The sequence below is a fragment of the Macaca thibetana genome, chromosome 11 (assembly GCF_024542745.1).
Source record: "Macaca thibetana thibetana isolate TM-01 chromosome 11, ASM2454274v1, whole genome shotgun sequence".
Classification (NCBI taxonomy): Eukaryota; Metazoa; Chordata; class Mammalia; order Primates; family Cercopithecidae; genus Macaca; species Macaca thibetana.
The window spans coordinates 116,960,893-116,977,643 of record NC_065588.1 but is presented as its reverse complement, the minus strand read 5'-3'; the positions used below and the strand labels follow the sequence as shown (position 1 = coordinate 116,977,643).

Below are 16,751 nucleotides of genomic sequence, written 5' to 3'. Positions count from 1 at the left end.
TTTTTTGGAGACAGTCTCGCTCTGTCGACAGGTTGGAGTGCAGTGGTGTAATCTCCGCTCACTGCAACCTCCGCCTCCCGGGTTCAGGCGATTCTGCTGCCTCAGCCTCCTGAGTAGCTGGGACTACAGGCGCCCGCCACCACGCCTAACTAGTTTTTTAATTTTTATTAGAGACCGGATTTCACCATGTTGGCCAGGATGATCGCCATCTCCTGACCTCGTGATCCACCGGCCTCAGCCTCCCAAAGTGCTGGGATTACAGGGGTGAGCCACCACACCTGGCCTCTTGGGGTTTCTAATTTTACTCTTCTCTCTCTCAAACTGTCATCTTTTTAGGATCTTGACAACTCAGAGGCTTCAGTTACCCTCAAAGGAGGGGTGTGGTGCAAATGGGGAACAGAAACACAAGTATCGGTGATGGGACTTCCTCCCTCCCAGGTAGTTAGCCTGCAGAGCCCAGGTACCACTCACGGATTGCATTGCCACCAGGAGCTCATGTTTATTTCATCCTCAAGGCAGTCTAGTCCAGGAGAAACAATCACAAAAATGGATTAAATTTTGGGGGAGGCCTCTAAAGGCCTTCTCTCGGTCCGTCGTGTTTTTGGTCACTCCAGAGGGTGAAGAAGATACCCGGCTAGCTCCTGTTATTGGACCCTTCAGATGCCATTCATGGTTGGGCCCATCTTTGTACCAAGGAGCCTGGCTCTCTTTCTGAGATCCAGCTGCTCATGAATTAGGCTGTCCTTTCTGTAAAACATAAATTCTGAGACCCTAGAGGCAGCACATGGGATCTGAGCATGGGATCTGAGACAAGCTGCCTGCATCCCACGCCCAGTCCCATTTACCCACTGTGTGGCCTTGGGTAAGTGATGTACTTCTCTGAGTTTCAGTTTCCTCGATTGTGAAATAGAGATACAGTCATGCATCACTTAATGACAGGGATGCGTTCTGAAAAATGCATCATTAGGCAATTTTGTCATTGTACAAAGATCACAGAGTGTACTTACACAAACCTAGGTGGGGATAGCCTCCTGTACACCTAGGCTATATGGTCCAACCCATAGCTCCTACACTACAAACCTATGCAGCCTGTTACCTTACTGGATACTGTAGACAGTTGAACACAATGGTAAGTATTTGTGTATCTAAACAAAGATACAGTAGAAACACAGTATTGGCCAGCCCAGTGGCCCATGCCTGTAATCCCAGCACTTTGGGAGGCTTAGGTGGGTGGATCACTTGAGGCCAGGAGTTCAAGACCAGCCTGACCAATGTGGAAAAACCCTGTCTCTACTAAAAATACAAAAATTAGCCAGGCATGGTGGGGGCGCACCTGTAATCCCAGCTACTCAGAAGGCTGAGGCAGGAGAATCGCTTGAACCCGGGAGGCAGAGGTTACAGTGAGCTGAAATCGCACCACTGCACTTAAGCCTAGGTGACAGAGTGAGACCCTGTCTCAAAAAAAAAAAAAAAAAAAAACACGTATATATATACACATATATATACCTATATATAGCCAATATTATAATCTCACGGGACCACCATCGTGTATGTGGCTCATCATTAACTGAAATGTTATGTGGCACATGACTGGAATCGTTTATTTTACTTACTAATTTTTTGAGACAGAGTCTCACTGTGTTGCCCAGGCTAGAGTGCAGTGGCATGATCCCGGCTCACTGCAACCTCTGCCTCCTGGGTTCAAGTAATTCTTGTGCCTCAGCCTCCCAAATAGCTGGGATTATAGGCATGCACCACCATGCACGGCTAAATTTTGTATTTTTAGTAGAGACAGGGTTTCTCCATGTTGGCCAGCCTGGTCTTGAACTTCTGTCCTCAAGTGATCCACCTGCCTTGGCCTCCCAAAGTGCTGGGATTACAGGTGTGAGTGACCACACCTGGCCTAGAATAGTTTCTATTTCAGAGGGCAGACGTGAGGATTAAAGAAGGTAATACAACCACATGAAGAAGAGAGGAGAAGATGGTAATGCATATAATAAAGTCATTAGAATTGATAAATAAGAGCTGAAACAATTGTTTAGATACTCTGAGAACAGCCACCATAGCCACATAACCAAAACTTGAGCACCTGATTTTCCAAAATGCTAACTCTAAACATAAAGCACAAGAATAAGTTTTCTTCCCTTATTAGCATGATTCCACGGAATTAAACCAATCAACCATAGACAAATCAGCTTGAACAGCTCTATTTGTCTTTGAAAAAATATGTCAGCCAATCATGAAAAGGGTCAAAATACTTCCTCTTGTGCTATAACTGCTGTCAATTCCGACTTCTTGCCAATCTTGTAATCTCCCAATTCACAGGCTCTTCCTTTGTATGCACAATTAACTCCTGAAATTTTAACTTGATCTGATTTTATTTTTGACAGATTCGTGCCTGGCACAAGCCAAGGCACTCAACCGATTGTTATTCTGAAATGAAAGTCTCGGCTGGGCATGGTGGCTCACGCCTGTAATCCTAGCACTTTGGAAAGCCAAGGCGGGTGGATCACCTGAGGTTGGGAGTTCGAGACCAGCCTGACCAACATGGAGAAACCCCATCTCTACTAAAAATACAAAATCAGCCAGGCATGGTGGTGCATGCTTGTAATCCCAGCTACTCAAGAGGCTGAGGCAGGAGAATCACTTGAACCCGGGAGGCGGAGGTTGTGGTGAGCTGGTATCGTGCCATTGCACTCCAACCTGGGCAACAAAAGTGAAACTCCGTCTCAAAATAAATAAATAAAAGAAAGTCTCTTGAATTCTTGCCTTCTGAACTTATACCCCCACCTTGTACTGTAAGAGGCTGCTAGATCTATGCTTTTTTTTTTTTTTCGAGACAGGGTCTTGTTCCGTTGCCCAGGCTGGAGTACAATGGCACAATCATGGGTCACTGCAGCCTCTTCCTCCCAGGCTCAAGGGATCCTCCTACCTCAGCCACCCAAGTAACTGGAACTAAAGGCATGTGCCACCATGCCCCACTAATTTTTTTTTAATGTTTTTGTAGAGATGGGGTCTTTTGCTATGTTGCCCAAGCTATTTCAAACTCCTGGGCTCAAGCAATCCTCACACCTCAGCCTCCCAGAGTGCTGGTATTACAGGCATGAGCCACAGCACCTGGTCCCAGATATATGCTTTTAGGAACTCTTGATAAAATTATTTGTAGCTGCAAGTCTGTACGAGTCTGCAGCACCTCAATTCTTGGCTGGGCGTGATGGCTCACGCCTGTAATCCCAGCACTTTGGGAGGCCAAGGTGGGCGGATCACCTGAGGTCAAGAGTCCGAGACCAGCCTGGCCAACGTGGAGACACTCTGTCTCTACTAAAAATACAAAAATTAGCCGACGTGGTGGTTTGCACCTGTAGTCTCAGCTACTAAGGAGGCTGAGGCAGGAGAATCACTTGAACCTGGGAGGCAGAGGTTGCAGTGAGCTGAGATCGTGCCAGTGTACTCCAGCCTGGGCAACAGAGCAAGCATCGGTCTCAAAAAAAAAAAAAAATTGCACACCTGAGGTGGTATCAGGAGTAGGACCCCCATATTGTACTGTAAAAGGCTGTTAGATCTATGCCTTTTTTTTTTTTTTTTTTTTTTTTTGACGGAGTCTCTCTGTTGCCCAGGCTGGAGTGCAGTGGCGCGATCTCGGCTCACTGCAACTTCTGCCTCCCGGGTTCAAGCGATTCTCCAGCCTCAGCCTCCCGAGTAGCTGGGACTACAGGCATGTCACCACATCCAGCTAATTTTTGAATTTTTAGTAGAGACAGGGTTTCACCACGTTGGCCAGGCTGGTCTTGAACTCTTGCCCTCAGGTGATCTGCCCGCCTTGGCCTCCCACAGTGCTGGGATTACAGGTGTGAGCCACTGTGCCGGGACCTTTTTTTTTTTTTTTTTTTTTTGAGACAGGGTTTCACTCTGTTGCCCAGGCTGGAGTACATGGCATAATCATGGGTCACTGCAGCCTCTACCTCCCGGGCTCAAGGGATCCTCCCACCTTAGTCTCCCTAGTAATTGGAATTAGACGCCTGTGCTACCATGCCCCACTAAACTTCTTTTTTTCTTTTTTTTGTAGAGATGAGGTCTTTTGCTATATAGCCCAGGCTGGTCTCAAACTCCTGGGCTCTCCTTGTGCCTTGGCCTTCCAAAGTGCTGGGATTACAGGCACGAGCCTCGATAGGGATGGGGGCAGAAGACAAAAAGGTCAAAGTCAGGCTAGAGGGCCCGAACCCAGGGCAGGATTATATCCAAAAGCACTGACCCAGAGGGGTCCCCAGATAGCCCCAGGTTTGCTCTCAGGACGGATCATGCAGAAGGCAGGGAGTCTGAGCCCTGCGAAAGCTGAGAAGAGTGTCAGTCCCTAGGTGGCCCTGGGCCCAGGCCATTTATCTGTAGGCAATGAGGAGTTTGGGCTCCAGCCTCCCATTTCCCCTCCCTGCTGTGGAAGGTCATCCCCATCTGAGAGCCCAGAAACACTTGGGGTGGCTGCATTCTCCCCTCCTTAAGCTGGGGCTGGTTTGATGCAAACATTTCTGCAAATCCTCCAGCACTCTCTCAGGATGGAGGACTTGCCCTCGGTAGAGTAACAGGAACCAAAATTTGGAGGACAGACAGAATTGGGTTCAGTTCCTTCCTCAACGGCTTCCCGGTCACATCACTTCCTTTCTTGCTGAGTCTCCTTTCTCCTGAAATGCACGTCGCATTGATGTAAGGACTAAATAGGTAGTTCTTAAATGGGCAGCAGTTATTTTCCTCTGTGAAAGAAAGATACATTTTTTGTAGAAAATGCAGACGACATGGAAGAGATTTCCGCCCCCCCCATACAGAGTCTCACTCTGTTGCCCAGGCTGGAGTGTAGTGGTGCGATTTCTGTTCACTGCCATCTCCGCCTACCGGGTTCAAGCGATTCTCCTGCCCCAGCCTCCTGAGTAGCTGGGATTACAGGTATGTGCCACCATGCCCGGCTAATTTTTGTACTTCTAGTAGAGTTGGGGTTTCACCATGTTGGCCAGGCTGGTCACAAACTCCGAACCTCAAGTGAGCTGCCCACCTGGGCTTCTCAAAGTGCTGGGATTACAGGCATGAGCCACGGTGCCTGGTCCAAAATTCACTAAAATTTCATCCAAAACTGAAATAAGGCATATAAACCCAGGCCCTGACAGAGCAGCTTCTCGATAATCATTGGTTCCTACTTATCTGATGCTCTTAATGACCTCAAAACATTGGAAAAATAGGTCATGTCCCCATTTCTGCAGATGAGAAGCTAAAGCTCAGAGGATTGAGTAATTTGTCCAAAGTCACACAATGAACAGCCAGAATCCAATGTTTTGGCATCTAAAATACTTCTTTTCCTTTGAGCCTGGCTATGTAGCAAACATAGTTTGGTGCAAATCACAGCTCTGCCATTAATCACTGTGTAACTTTGGGTAAATGAATTCACCTCTCTGATCCTTAGTTTCTTCATCTGTGGGATGGAGAGAATAATTGTGCCCACCTTGTAGGATTGTTGAAAATAAGACATTTTAAATGAACAAAAAATTGAAGGATTTTTTTTTTTTTGGAGATAGTATCTTGCTCTGTCACCCAGGCTGGAGTGCAGTGGCGTGATCTCATCTCACTGCAAACTCGGCCTCCAGGGTTCAAGTGATTCTCCTGCCTCAGCCTCCCAAGTAGCTGTGACTACAAGCATGCACCACCATGCCTGGCTAATTTTTGTATTTTCAGTAGAGACAAGGTTTCACCATGTTGGCCAGGCTGGTCTCGAACCCCTGACCTCAAGTGATCTGCTCCCCCGTCAGCGTCCCACAGTACTGGGATTACAGGCATGTGTCACCACGCCCGTCCAGGAAGTGGTTTGTAAAATTAGCATTGTGGGACCATTGAGCGCATAGCTAAATGATCGGTAAACCATAGTCGTGGGTGTTTGGGGCATAGAGACCTGGATTTAAAGCCTAGCTCCACTTCTTAGAGCTGTATGGCCCTTGGAAAGTCATTTCTTCTCTCTGGGCCTCAGTTGTCTCACTTGTACAATGGATATAATTAGAAAACCTGCCATGTGGGGCTGTTAGGAACCATTCAGAGTGCCTGGCCCATCGAAGTCCTCAGTGCACAGAAGCTATTAATTATGTATGAAGAAATAATTATAACATGTACCGCTGACGATCTGATAAATAGAAAAGACCTTGATGAAGTGCTGAGGTGAAGGAGTGGGAAATACCCTTCTCCCCAAGGGAGAAAAAACCAAAGGGAGCCAGAGTTCAAAAGGGGAAGATGAAGCAGCTGTGTTTGAGCCCTGAGAGGCAATTTCACCTTGACCATAAAACTGAAAAGGGTTGTGTCTTCCTGTCCAGATAAGGATCAGAAGAACAAAGAGTACTATTAATTAAGTCTTGCCTATTTTTAAGTTTATGGGATATTTTTCCCCCTTAAAAATAAGCTCACAATTAAAGTTCAAAAGGCAAACACAGGGCAGGGGTGGGAGCCAGTCCTGCCAGCCCTGAAACTGAGGTGGGTGGTCTGGTTCCAAGACCAAGTTTGCTCATCTTGGGCATCTGGGAGTTAGACCACAGAGGGACCAGAGCCATCCAGAGAGGTGGGGAGCCAGCCCGCCGTGTCTGCTGGTCCTGGCCCTCAGGGTGCAACTCGAACTGAGAAACCTGGCCGAGTCCCCAACTTTGCAGGAGAGAGAATGGACTTGGCGTGTCTTCGCTTCCCCCAAGAGGATATGAGTCACAGTGAAAAAGCCAGCCAGCCCCAGGGTGGTCATGGTCTAGGCAGAGAACAGAAAAAGCAAGTGCCTGCCCATCTGGGTGGCCTTGGACAAGTCATTTCCCTTCTGCACCTTGGTTTCCTCATCTGTAAATGAGATGGTGATAACTTTCAGCCTCCTAGAGTTGCAACGAGTACAATAGAAAGCAACTTCAGCTGGGTACTGTGGCTCACGCCTGTGATTCCAACACTTTAGCAGGCTGAAGCAGGTGGATCGCTTGAGCCCAGGAGTTCAATACTAGCCTGGGCAACATCGTGAGACCCCACCCCCCACCATCTCTACAAGAAATAAAAACAATAGCTGGGCATTGTGGCACATGCCTGTAGTCCCAACTACTTGGGAGGCTGAGGTGGGAGGATCACTTGAGCCCAGGAGGCAGAGGCGGCAGTGAGCCAAGATCATGTCACTGCTCTCCAGCCTGGGCAACAGAGTGAGACTCTGTCTCAAAAAATAAATAAATAAATAAATAAATAAATAAATAAATAAAGAAGACTGGGCACAGTGACTCATGCCTGTAATCCCAGCACTTTGGGAGGCCAAGGTGGGCAGATCACTTGAGGTCAGAAGTTCAAGACCATATGGGCGCGGTGGCTCAAGCCTGTAATCCCAGCACTTTGGGAGGCCGAGACGGGCGGATCACGAGGTCAGGAGATCGAGACCATCCTGCTAACACAGTGAAACCCCGTCTCTACTAAAGATACAAAAACTTAGCCGGGCGAGGTGGCAGGCACCTGTAGTCCCAGCTACTCAGGAGGCTGAGGCAGGAGAATGGCGGGAACCCGGGAGGCGGAGCTTGCAGTGAGCTGAGATCCAACTGCACTCCAGCCTGGGTGACAGAGCGAGACTCCGTCTCAAAAAAAAAAAAAAAAAAAAAGAAGATCAGACCAGCCTGGCCAACATGGTGAAACTTTGTCTCTACCAAAAGTACGAAAATTAGCCAGGCATGGTGGCAGGCGCCTGTGGTCCCAGCTACTCGGGAGGCTGAGGCAGGAGAATCACTTGAGCCCAGGAGGCGGAGGTTGCAGTGAGCTGAGATCACGCCACTGCACTCCAGCCTGGGCAACAGAGTGAGACTCTATTTCAGGAAAAAAAAAGAAAAAGAAAAAAATCCCCACAAACTTCAAGAGAATGCCTTACAGACTTACAGAGTCTCACTATGTTGCCCAGGCTGCACTCAAACTCCTGGCCTTAATTGATCCCAAGTAGCTAGGATTACAGACGTGTACCACTGCACTCGGCTTGTTAGCTGCCTGTATCATCGTCTCCCAGACTTTTCTCATTGTGTTAAGGACACAGTTGTTGAGTCAGGAACGCCAGGAGGGTCTTTACTACCCAATGTCAGTGTAAGCTTGGCAAGTCACATTCCTTCTCTGAACCTGTTTCCTCACCTGGAAATGAGGTGTAAAGACAGAGTGAGATGGTGAATAAAAAGGACTAAAGTACACATACTCAGAAATAAATAAAGCTGGCCGGGCACGGTGGCTCAGGCCTGTAATCTCAACACTTTGGGAGGCTGAGGCAGGCGGGTCACCTGAAGTCGGGAGTTCAAGACCAGCCTGACCAACATGGAGAGACCCCATCTTTACCAAAAATACAAAATTAGCCAGGTGTGGTGGTGCACGCCTGTAATCCCAGCTACTCGGGAGGCTGAGGCCAGAGAATCGCTTGAACCCGGGAGGCGGAGGTTGTGATGAGCCGAGATCACATCATTACACTCCAGCCTAGACAACAAGAGCGAAACTCTGCCTCAAAAAAAAAAAAAAAAAAAAGAAAGAAAGAAAGAAAAAAGAAAGAAAGAAAGAAAGAAAAGAAACAAAAAGAAAGCAGCTGTTTTATTCTTTTCAGTTTCTTTCCTAGATCCGGACACATTGGCAGGTAACAAGGAGTCCTACAGCCAGCACCTGCACATTGAATTATAAATGGCCAGGTTACCTGCCAGCTGCCCCTGCAGACGAGAGCATTCTGCTGCGATGGGAAGGTAGTCTATCCACACCATATGTGCCTATTGAACAGGTGAAATGTGACTGCTGTGTCTGGGGAACTAATTCTTTAATTCATTTAAATAGCCACATATGGCTAGTGGCTACTATATTGGACAGAGTAGTCTAGACAATTATCTCCATGAGACTAGGAATCAAGGCTGTTTTTGGTTTTTTGAGATGGAGTCTCGCTCCCATCACGCAGGCTGGAGTGCAGTGGTGCAGTCTCAGTTCACTGCAGCCTCCACCTCCCAGGTTCAAGCAATTCTCCTGTCTCAGCCTCCCAGGTAGCTGGGATTACAGGTGCCCACCACCATGCCCGGCTAATTTTTGTATTTTTAGTAGAGATGGGGTTTCATCATGTTGGCCAGGCCAGTCTTGAACTCCTGACCTCAGGTGATCCGCCTGCCTTGACCTCCCAAAGTGCTAGGATTATAGGTATGAGCCACCGCACTGGAGCTTTTTTTTTTTTTTTTTTTTTCATATATCCCTAACACCCAGCAGAGGACCTGGAAGATAGGTGCTCAGTGTATATTTGTTGAATGAAAGAATGAACAGAGACAGGGACTGATATGGTTTGGCTCTGTGTCCCCACCCAAATCTCATCTTGTAGCTTTCATAATTCCCATGTGTGTGGGAGAGATCAGGTGGGAGATGATTGAATCATGGTGGTTGGTATTTTTCATGCTGTTTTCATAATAGTGAATGGGTCTCATGAGATCTGATGTTTTTAAAAATGGGAGTCTCTCCACACAAGCTCTCTCTTTGCCTGCTGCCATCCACGTAAGATGTGACTTGCTCCTCCTTGCCTTACACCATGATTGTGAGGCCTCCCCAGCCATGTGAAACTGTAAGTCCAATAAACCTCTTTCTTTTGTAAAGTGCCCGGTCTTGGGTATGTCTTTATCAGCAGCATGAAAACAGACTGATACAGCGACTAAAAATAAAACATTTAAATTTTATTTTGGTTTTTGAAACAGGGTCTCACTGTCACCCAGGCTGGAGTACGGTGGCACAATCACTGCTTACCACAGCCTTGATCTCCTGGGCACAAATAATCCTCCCACCTCAGCCTCCCAAGTAGCTGGGACTACAGTCACGTGCCACAGTGCTGAGCTAATGCTTTTATTTTTTGTAGCAATGAGGTCTTGGTATGTTTCTCAGGCTGGTCTCAAACTCCTGGGCTTAAGCAGTCCTCCCACTTTGGCCTCTCAAAGTGCTGGGATTACAGATGTGAGCCACTGTCCCTGGCCTAGAAAACATTTTAAGAACTGTTTCCTTCCTCTTTCCATGAAATATCCAAGACTTACCTGTAAAATGGAGAAAATAGTGTTGCTAGCTCATAAAGTTATTGTGATAATTAATGAGTTAATATTTGTAAAGGGCTTAATAGAATGCCTGGCACATAGCTGGTAAGTCTTATGAAGAGTAATTTTGTTCTATTTAAGTTTGATTCCAAGTGCCAGAAAGATTCAAAGTAATAAGGGCTTAAATGATACAGAAATGTCTTCTATTTTTCTTATAAAGGAATCTGAAGGGAGCACTGCAGGGCTTTTAGGGGGGCTTCCAGAAGCTGTCAGAGACTGGGGGTCCTTCAATTCGTTGTTCCCCCATCTTCAACACTGACTTCTTCCTCATGGTTAATGGCTGCTCAAGCTCCAGGCAACAAAACCACATTTCAGCCAGCAAGGAGGAAGGAAGGCAAAGGAGACTAGCTGTCTCCTTAAAGAGGATGCTTCCCAGAAGTTACACACAACTGCTTCTATCCTGCTGTGGTTTGAATGTGTCCCCTAAAGTCTGTGTGTTGGAAACCTAATCCCCAATGCAACAATGTGGAAAAGTAGGGTCTGATAAGAGGTGATTAGGTCATGAGGGCTCTGCCCTTATGACTGGATTAATGTCATCATTGTGGGAGTGAGTGAGTTGTCATGAGAGTGGCTTTTTCATATACACAAGTTTGGACCCCTTCCTGCTCACTAGTTCTCACCCTCTCTTGCCTTTCTGCCTCCTGCCATAGGATGATGCAACGTGAAGGCCCTTGCCATATGCCAGCACCATGCTCTTGGACTTCCCAGCCTCCAGAACCATGAGCCAAATAAACTTCTATTGTTATTTTCCAGTCATAAGTATTCTCTTATAGCAACACAAAACAGACTAAGACATATTCCATTAGCCAGAACATGGGCACGAAACCACACCTAGCTCTACAGGAAGCTGAGAAATATAATCTTGATTCAAAATGTCGTAGAAACTGAGAGTTGTTGTCACTAAGGAGGATGAGAAGAACAGATGTTGGGGGACACCTAACATTCCTTCCCTAAAACTCCAATTTTACCCTAGAATTTGGCTCTCAATGGCTGTTTCAGGAATCTGTAACTACTATACTAAAACATCATGTTGTACACCTTAAATACATACAATTTTTTAAAAAGAATTTGTAGCTACTAATAACAGGGACAACACATGTGTATGAGACTGTTCAATGTGTATTGGGCTTTCATGTCTGTTACCCAATCTGATCACCAACACCTTATTTGGCAGATATATTGTTATTGTTATTTTGATTATTATCTCTCTTTGAACAGATAAGGAAAACTGAGGCTTCAGCAATTGGCTCAAAGTCTCAGCGACTGTAAATGACCAAGAACTAGAATCTAGGCCAGGTGTTGAGGCTCATGCCTGTAATCCCAGAACTTTGGAAGGCCAAGGCAGGCAGATCACTTGATATCAGGAGTTCGAGACCAGCCTGGGCAACATGACGAAACCCTGTCTCTACAAAAAATTAGCCAGACATGGTGGCACATGCCTATAGTCCCAACTATTCAGAAGGCTGAGGTGGGAGGATCCCTTGAGCCCAGGAGGTCGAGGCTGCACTGAGCCAACATCACACCAGTGCACTTCAGCCTGCGCAACAGAGTGAGACCCTGTCTCTGAAAACAAACAAACAAAAAACTAGAATCTAGGTCTGTCCAGTTCCCAATTCTTTACCTTTGCCCATTTCATGGCCCTGCCTGTGACTTTGAGGCCCCTGAAGCACAAGGAAATGATTTAGAAAAAGCCAGAATTGGAGCAGAGGGAGACCTGAGGCCAGGAGAGCCACCAGGGAGGGGGCCTGGAGCCCTTCCTGTACCTGAGGGCCGTGGTCGCAAATGGCATCGCCCTCATGCCGCTACCGCACCACACCCTGAGCTTCGTATCCATGTGATGAGATTTACTGAGCACGTTGTATGCACCTGGACAGTGCAAGGGCTTCAGGAGACACAGGAGAGAACAAGCCAGACAAGATTTGTGCCCTTGTGTTCCTCCTAAGCCAGCCTGGAGAGACACATGATACAGAAGTGAACAAATTATTTATTTATATATTCATGGATTTTGTTCATTTATACAATAAATCTCTTTTTTTTTTCTTTTTCTCTTTTTTTTTTTTTTTTTTTGAGATGGAGTTTCACTCTGTTGCCCAGGCTGGAACATAGTGACATAACCTCAGCTCACTGCAACCTCTGCCTCCTGGCTCAAGCAATTCTCCTGCCTCAGCCTCCCACGTGGCTGGGATTACAGGTGCCCACCACCATGCCCGGCTAATTTTTGTATTTTTGGTAGAGATGGGGGTTCATCATGTTGGCCAGGCTAGTCTCGAACTCCTGACCTCAGGTGATCAGCCTGCCTTGGTCTCCCAAAGCGCTGGGATTACAGGTGCGAGTCACTGTGCCTGCCCAATACAATAAATCATTGCTGAGTGCCTACTAGACACTGAAGATACCATGCTGGACAAGGTAGAAATGCTCTCCGCCAACATGGAGCTTACATTCTAGTAAGTGGGAGGGAGCCTCAAACAATAAGCAAATACAAACATATTGTTATATAATAAATATCTCAGGCCAGAGATTTCATATGTGCTCTGAAGAATACAAATAAACTGTGGTGGTGACTTCCTTCCTTCCTTCAATAGGTAAGGGAGGCCGAGGCGGGCGGATCACAAGGTCAGGAGATCGAAACGACCCCGTCTTACTAAAAATTTAGCCGGGCGCGGTTGTGGGCAACCCCAGAAGGCAGGAGAATGAGAGAGGCGGAGCTTCAGTGAGCTATTCAAAGAGTGTCAGGGAAAAAGCAACTCTAAATGAGAAGAGGGAACAAAGCATGTGTGTGAGGGCCCTGAGCCAGGCCCTCCACTCAGCATTATGCAAGGGTTATTTCTTCATATCCACCCCACAGGATAGATGATATTATTATCGTTAATAACAGATAATGGCCGGGCGCAGTGGCTTACGCCTGTCATCCCAACACTTTGGGAGGCCAAGGCGGGCAGATCACTTGAGGTCTGGAGTTTGAGTCCAGCCTGGCCAATAGGGTAAAACTCCGTCTCTATTAAAAATACAAAAAATTAGCTGGGCGTGGTGGTGCACACCTGTAATCCCAGCTACTTGGGAGGCTGAGGCGGGAGAATCACTTGAACCCAGGAAGCAGAGGCTACAGTGAGGCAAGATCATACCACTACACTCCAGCAGGAGATTTGCCTCAAAAAAAAAAAAAAGAGTGAGATTTTGCCTCAAAAACAAAACAAAACAAAACCCTGATGTTTAAAAAAACTAAAAAAAAAAAAAAAAAAAATAGTGAGGGACTCCCTTCACACATACATCCTATACATGTACATCCCTTAACTCCCTTAAGTGGCAGAGTTGGGGTCAGAAACCAAGTGCTTGGTATTTTTGGTGTTTTTTTCTTGTTTTTTTTTTTTTTTTTTTTTCTTGGAGGGGGGTGGCAGAGGGAGTCTCTCTCTGTCGCCTAGGCTGGAGTGCAGTGGCGGGATCTCAGCTTACTGCAACCTCTGCCTCCCGGGTTCAAGCGATTCTCCTGCCTCAGCCTCCTGAGTAGCTGGGACTGCAGGTGCGCACCACCATGCCCTGCCAATTTTTGTTGTATTTTTAGTAGAGACGGAGTTTTACCATGTTGGTCAGGCTGGTCTTGAACTCCTGACCTCAGGTGATCCACCCGCCTTGGCCTCCCAAAATGCTGAGATTACAGGCATGGCTACCCTGCCCTGCCAAAAAACATGTGCTTGTTAACATCAAACCTCATCCCTCAGTCATGATACTCAGACCCCTGTCCCCTCTGTAGGAAAGACAGCCATCAGCTGGAGTGCAGAAGCAGGCAGCAGGCACCTCCAAGGGGCATGAAGGGATACTCCAGCAAACATTCTTGTAATCACCTTACTTGTTAAGAAATAGAACTTCGTCAGACATCCCAGAAGCTCCTCTCTGTGCCCCTTCACAATCATAGCTTTTCCCCTCCTTCTCTCTAAAAGCAACCACTTTCCTGACTTTTAGAGTAATAATTCCCTTGGGTCACTCTTTTTTTTTTTTTTTTTGAGATAGAATCTCACTATGTCGTCCAGGCTGGAGTGTAATGGCACAATCTCAGCTCACTGTAACCTCTGCCTCCCAGGTTCAAGCTATTCTCGTGCCTCAGCTTCCTGAGTAGCGGAGATTGCAGGCACCCACCACCCTGCCTGGCTAGTTTTTGTGTTTTAAGTAGAGACGGGTTTTTGCCATGTTGGCCAGGCTGGTCTTGAACTCATGACCTCAAGTGATCCACCCACCTCGGCCTCCCAAAGTACTGGGATTACAGACGTGAGTCACTGCGCCCGGACTCCCTTGGGTTTCTTTGTGTTTGGTTTTGTTTTTTTTTTTTCACCCAAGTGCACATCCCTAGATACTATCATTTGGTCAGGTCCATTTTTTAAAACACTATACTTTTTAGTCTCTTTTGATCTATAAGTTCTCTCTCTCCATCTTTTTTTTTTTTTTGAGACGGAGTTTCGCTCTTGGTGCCCAGGCTGGCGTACAATGGCGCGATCTCAACTCACTGCAACCTCTGCCTCCTGCGTTCAAGCGATGCTCCTGCCTCAGCCTTCCGAGTAGCTGGGACTACAGGCATGTGCCACCACACCCGGCTAATTTTGTATTTTTAGTAGAGATGGGGTTTCTCCATGTTGGTCAGGCTGGTCTCGAACTCCCGACCTCAGGTGATCCACCCGCCTTGGCCTCCCAAAGTGCTGGGATTACAGGTGTGAGCCACCACACCCAGCCCATCTCTTTCTTTTTCTTGTAATTTGCTTTGAAGAATGTGAGTCATTTGACCTGTATTGTTTTTCCAGTTTGGAGCTTGTGGATGTCAAAAACTGATGTCCTCCTCATGGTACAGCTCAACATGTTTCTCTGCCCCTGGATTTTTTGCAAATTGTCAGCTGGATCTCAAGGCATGATCAGATTCAGATTTGATCCCTTCAGCAACCCCAGGGGTTGGTGGTGTGTTCTCTCATCTGTGGTATCTAATGTCTGGCTTTCTGGTATTTTTGTTTGTTTGTTTTTGAGATGGAGTCTTGCTCAGTTGTCCAGGCTGGACTACAGTGGCAACTACAGTGGCATGATCATAGCTCACTGCAGACTCGAACTCCTGGGCTCAAGCAGTTCTCCCACCTCAGCCTCCCAAGTAGCTGGGACTATAGGTGCGACCACACCTGGCTAATTTTTAAAATTGTTTGTGGAGATGAGGTCTCTCTGCGTTGCCCAAGCTGGTCTTGAACCCCTGGCTTCAAGTGATCCTCCCACCACAGCCTCCTAAAGCACTGGGATTACAGGCGCAATCCACTGCACCCAGCCTGGCTCTGCTTTTTGATCGCAGCTAATGCTTTTAACCACACTGCTATGGGGACACCTCCCGGCTACCCTCAGCTGCCTGGGTTTTCTTCTATCTTCTGGACAGATTTGTCCCCAAAGATGAGCCCTTCATAGCTCCAGCGCTTCTGTGGCCGTGGGCCTGGCTAATGCCAGAAGGCAGCCCCTCAGAGTTCCCATCTGAGCCTCTCACACTCCAAGGTCTGTGGAGGGATGGGGTCCTGCCTCTCTGTTGAGCGTCACCTCTCTCTGCTCCTTTCTCCAACCTAGTACGTCAGTTAGACAAAATTCCACTTAGTTTCCCAAAAGGGCCACACTCTCCCTTACCTGAGGGCCTTTGCATATGCTGTTCCCAGACTAGAAATTGTGCCCCTGACCACCACTTCTTCTTTTTTTTTTTTTTTTTTTTTTTTTTTTTTTTGAGACAGAGTCTTGTTCTGTTTCCCAGGCTGGAGCGCAGTGGCGCAATCTCGGCTCACTGCAACCTCTGCCTCCCAGGCTCAAGTGATTCTCCTGCCTCAGCCTGGCGAGTAGCTGGGAATGCAGGCGTGCACCACCATGCCTGGCTAATTTTTGTATTTTTAGTAGAAATGGTGTTTCACCATTTGGCCAGGCTGGTCTCGAACTCCTGACCTCAAGTGATCTGCCCACCTTGGCCTCCCGAAGTGCTGGGACTACAGGCGTGAGCCACCACGCCCACCCCACCTGCCCACCTCTCCTAACTAAGCACTGCTGATCCTTGAGGTCCTAGTAGATCTGTCCATTCCTCCCCACACCAGGCACCAGATTGAATTGGGTGCCTTTTATGTACCTCCGGGGCTCTAGGCTAACCTAGTGGGTACTACTAATAAGTAGCACTTAGGCCACTAGATTATATTTGTCTGGTTTCTGATCTATTTCCCCTGCTAGAGTCTGAACTCCTTGAGGATAGGAAGTCTTGCATGGGGCCTGGCACACAGTAGGAGCTCAATAAACATCAAGTGCGTGTGTGCATGAACGAGCAGACAAATTGGCCTTTATGAGTCAGCAGGAGGCAAACCCAGGAGGCAAACCCAGGCACAATGGAAGAGCTGGTTTTTTTGCTTTTTGTTTTGAGACAAAATCTCACTCTGTCACCCAGGCTGAGTACAGTGGTTCAATCTCCGCTCACTGCAACCTCTGCCTCCTGGGTTCAAGTGATTCTCGTCCCTCAGTCTCCTGCGTAGCTGGGATTACAGGCATGCACCGCCACATCTGGCTAATTTTTGCATTTTTAGTAGAGAGGGAGTTTCACCATGTTGGCCAGGATGGTCTCGAACTCATGACCTTAAGTGATCCACCCACCTCGGCCTCCCAAAG

At 47.3% G+C, this 16,751-nt stretch overlaps 3 protein-coding genes across 3 annotated transcripts in view; all 3 read left to right on the top strand.

Moving 5' to 3' along the window:
• The window catches only part of SRSF9 (serine and arginine rich splicing factor 9), a 298,394-nt gene that overhangs the window by 62,081 nt on the left and 219,562 nt on the right, over positions 1 to 16,751 (top strand). The gene's annotated exons all lie outside the window — the stretch shown is intronic.
• The window catches only part of POP5 (POP5 homolog, ribonuclease P/MRP subunit), a 250,079-nt gene that overhangs the window by 141,082 nt on the left and 92,246 nt on the right, over positions 1 to 16,751 (top strand). The gene's annotated exons all lie outside the window — the stretch shown is intronic.
• Positions 1,324 to 16,751, top strand: part of TRIAP1 (TP53 regulated inhibitor of apoptosis 1) — a 252,413-nt gene continuing 236,985 nt past the window's right edge. The window contains exon 1 of the mRNA XM_050748219.1: positions 1,324 to 1,327. The gene's annotated coding sequence lies outside the window, so the exon portion shown is untranslated. The remainder of the gene's footprint in view (positions 1,328 to 16,751) is intronic.